The 4,717-nt window shown below is 37.0% G+C and overlaps 1 pseudogene; it reads left to right on the top strand.

Annotated features, from left to right (window-relative positions):
- The first annotated feature begins 1,704 nt into the window (after positions 1-1,704).
- LOC120153040 lies at positions 1,705-4,480 on the top strand (annotated as a pseudogene).
- Positions 4,481-4,717: the final 237 nt, after the last annotated feature.

Genomic DNA, 4,717 nt, shown 5'->3' with positions numbered 1-4,717 from the left:
ATTATTGGTAGATGACCTAGATGCATGGAACGTGTTTCTGTGGGGTTCATATATATGGAAAACTACTTGGAAAAATTGTCGTCTGCCTTTGAGGAATGGCCTAGTTTGCATGGGCGTGGTTCCAAATACACTTTGGTAGGCTTTATTTGGGCCTTTAAGGTAAGAAATATATAATGTTTCCAAAATTAATTATTTAACAATTACTAAAATTAATGTTTGTGTATTATATTGTAGATTTGGATATTTGAGGCATTTCCCAGCATGCGTACTTATGCCATCAATAATTCAAATGATATTCCTAGGGCTATTACTTGGAAGAGGATACGACGGTTGGATTGGGATGAGATACTATCATATATGACGATCGATGATGTAAGTAAATACAAATACTTATTTAAATTGGTGGTTATTGGGATCTGACAGTTGGATTGGGATGGGATACTACCATATGTGACGATCGATGATGTAAGTAAACACAAATACTTATTTAAAATGGTGGTTTTGGGTGTACACACATACACACACATATATATAAACAATTTATTACTAGTAGACGTTTGACTTTATTTGGGCTTTTATATTGTTATGAGGCAAACTATCCATTACAAACATTGATACCCACAGAGGCTGAGGTTGTCACTGATTGGTGGCAAGCTAGTAGGCGTTTTTTTGATGGGACGGATTATGAACACCCCAACTTTTTCATCGAGTCGATTCTCCACTTCGACACCAAGATCCATCACCTCATCGAGCTGATTCTCCACTTCGACACCGAGATCCATCACTTCATCGAGTCGATTCTCCACTTCGACACCGAGATCCATTACCTCATCGAGCCGATTCTACACCTTGACATCGAGATCCATCACCTCTAGCCGACTCTACACCTCGACACCGAGATCCATCACCTATTCCATCACATCATCGAGCCTCTTCTCCACCATCACCTCATGTTAGGCGACCGACAATGATGCCACGATATTTATCTCCCCGTTCTCCACCTCCACGGGATGAGTTAGACGCTTAACGTGATGAGATAGGTGCTTTACGTGATGAGGTCGGTGCTTTACGTGATGACAATGGTGCTTTACGTTATGAGGTAGGTGCTTCACGTGATGACAATGGCGATTTATGTGATGAGGTATGTGCTTTACGTGATAACAATGGTGCTTTACGTGATGAGGTAGGTGTTCTACGTGAGATTGTTTCATCGTTGCAGAATGAGGTGCGTATTCTACGCGAGGAGGTAAGTTTGTTTAATTTTATAAGAAATAAAAAATACAATAAATATAACCTTTTTTTACATTATTTATTTATTTACTGATTTATGTATTAATTTATTTTTAGAGGCCCGATGATTGGTTACATGATGACCACTATAATTATAAGCCAGACCAGCAATCTGCTTTCAGATTTATGGATACTATTTTTGCCGCACGACGGGGTTCACGCATAAGACGTCGTGGACCTGCCATTACGTCTCATTTTACCCCAGTAGTTCCAAGACTGCGTAAGAAGAAGCCTGATCTACCTACCATTGTTCAGGGTCCACCTCACATTCTTTAGGATTCACCTCTCATCGTTCAAGAGACCCCTCCCATCGTTCAGGATCTACCTCCCATCGTTCAAGATCCACCCCGCATCGTTCAAAATCCACATTCCATACTATGTAGATATATTCGTAAACCCTCTCTTGTGCGCGGTATGCTAGATCCAATATGGTTTTCGTATCAGTTACAGGCCAGTACCATTCCTCAGCACGAGATATGCACACTACCGGATACAGTTAAGGATAATGCCATTTGGGCTAAGACCGTAGTTGATTTTTATCTACATGAGCGGAGCAAGGGGTGATTCACTAACATATGCAAAATTGACCATACACATTTGTTTCTTGAGCGGTCTTGGTGGGGTGTTTTATTAGGGGTTGAAGATAATGACTATTTCGAATAGGGGGTAAGTATTATATTCTTTTTATATTGATTTTGAGTATTTTTTTTAATTTATTAAATTCACTAATATATGTATTTTTTTAAATAAAAACAACATATTATGGGTAACACGACTTCTGATTTTAAAGAAATTGAAGAAACTCAAAGAGGCGCGATGGACTATTATGCCTTCGTCTTTTCACTCCACTCACTTGCAGGATCAAAGAGACGCTTCATATGCGTTAAGTAATGACAAAGCTATCCTTTATCCTGAGTGGTGGGAGGTTGATAAGGTTAGTATTTATTTTTGCATATTTAAAGGTGTTCATCAAATTTATTTGATGTGCGCAGTTGAAGTATTATTTATTTATTGCAAGTGTTTATCCATGTTATGGAACGTCGTTATTGGTTTCTCGTCGAGCTTCAGCTCCCATCACTAAAGACGATAATATATGATAGTTGTTTGAATTATATACCATTGTCTGCTTTGAAAGATATTATTTGTAGGGGATGAACCGATCTTTTGTCTAAATACTTGGATGCAATTTCTTATTGGACTAATTCAGGAAACGAGAAGCCGAATAAGTTAAATATTACAATGATGAGAGACGAGACAACGCCAGAACAAGCGTCAATAGCCAGAGGGGATTGTGGTCCGAGAGATAGAGATAGAGGTGCAGTAGGGTTGTGGTTTCAACATTTTATGGCTTGAGATATATATGCGAGACGTAGTCTATTTGCATCCAGTGGTTGATATGCGACAGTATGACCCTGTGATAATTTTCAGCTTTAGCAAAAGGGAATGCGAGTTTCTAGCAATACATGTGACTTTCTTTGCTAAATTTTATTTGTTTTTGTAAGGAGAGAAAGGGAAATAGTATGAAACCTTATATTATTGGTAAGGGATATGACAGACATGGGTGGATTGCATGTATTGTTTCATTTTACTCAACATTATGCTATACATAATGTTAGCAGACTTCCTCACCTGTTTGTTCAGGTTTAGCCTACTTTGGAATATGTCGATTTCCTCTGTCATGTAACACCAATGTCATTTACTTTTTCTTTTGCAGATTATGGCTGATAAAAATTTAGAGGACAATGATATTGAACCAGCCCCAAAGCTGATTGAAGTAGTGTTTCAAAACTGTAGAGGGTAGGTGGATCACTGGGTTGAGCCATATTTAAGAATCACACTTGATGGATTGCAACGAACGGAGAAATCACGGTTGAAATGTCTTCTTGTACAAGTAGTAAGGTGTTAAAGATCTGGTTGTATTATTTTGCAACAAGTCATTCATGTGCTCATGTCATTTATATTAAGCATTTTCCTGTTGCTTTTCTTCAGTCAGAAATGCTTTGTATTCCTGGAAACGTTTTTGGTCTATGATTCCCTAACATTGCACTTGTCTTCTTTAACCAGATTGTCAATGCAGTCTATTACAATGCACCTTTGACACTCAGCATATTGAATAAGTTTGTTGTTACAACAGAAGTGTTAAACCTTTGGTTCCAATTGTTGCAACAAGTCATGAAGAGTGGTGTACGGGCTAATTTTAAGCGGTCCGTAGTTTTGTATTTGCGTTGATCATTTTCAGTGTCAGTCTGTACTAGCCTTAAGCATTATATTATTTGTTTTACATTGAAGTTCACATATCGGGTATTGTGTGGCTATACTTATTAAGTTATCTGGATTCTACAGGGAACATTATAAGAAAGTGTGCTGCTTGGGTCTTACGTCACTTCTTGCACTTCCCAGTGAACAAATAGCAGGGGAGACTCTTGGGCGTGTATTCAGGGCTTCCCTTGATCTCCTGGTTGCGTATAAGGATCAAGTTGTAGGTTTCTATTTCTCCTATTTTTATTTTTATTTTGAGAGTGGGTTGGGGGGTTACTTTCTTTTTAAGATTGTATCCTTTCATCTTTCTCTGTTATTTATTCCATACATTATTTGTGCAAGAAGAAGCTGCAAAGGAATAAGAGGCTACTGACGATGATGACATGGATGGTTTCCAGACTGACGATGATGACGAGGATGGTTCGGACTGGGAAATGTGAGTCGATGCAGAGGATGAAGATGAAGCTAATTGCCTCGGACTTCAAAAATTAGTTGCCCAGGTATGCATTGTTTACGAACTCTGAATTTTGATGGATATCCATCATCTAAACTAGTTGAATATGTATTCAATGCTTATTTACTAGTAAAGTTTGTGTTTTGTTCATATATGTGGGTATTTTTCAACCACTCATGAATACTATCTTGGGCATATACATACCAATGTGCTGTAAAGTGTAAATAATTTGAAAATTTGTTTTTTTATTTGATTTATTTTTGTTGTTGTTAAACATGTTTTATGTTCTTTTTCTAAAAAAAAAGAGACAAGAATTTTTTAGAAAAGAACAGAAAATAAAATGGAACTTTCAGCTACTTGTATGCAATGGATGTGTTTCAAAATGAAAAATTATATTTTGGAATTAGAAGCTATTCTGGTATGACTTTATCTTTTGTTTTGCTCAGATATTTGTTATGTGTGGTTTTACAGGTGTAAAACATTTTACTGCTTTTGAAACGAGGAATTGGTAAACATCACTCTGGTTTGCTTCCCATTCTAAAGGAAGGGATTGAGATATTATTTCAGGAAGGTCTGATTAAGGTTGGAAATATAAACTCAAGTTATATCTTTAAGTTAGGATATGTGTTAAAGGTTTAATGATTAACCATAACATTATCATATTGACTGGTTAGTTACTGAATTCACCTGCAGTTGGTGGAATTTTCAATTCAT

Source organism: Hibiscus syriacus, unplaced genomic scaffold (genome assembly GCF_006381635.1).
Source record: "Hibiscus syriacus cultivar Baekdansim isolate YM2019G1 unplaced genomic scaffold, ASM638163v2 tig00111098_pilon, whole genome shotgun sequence".
Taxonomy (NCBI): Eukaryota; Viridiplantae; Streptophyta; class Magnoliopsida; order Malvales; family Malvaceae; genus Hibiscus; species Hibiscus syriacus.
Note: the sequence above shows the minus strand (reverse complement) of the source record. Positions and strands in the feature narration are given on the sequence as shown.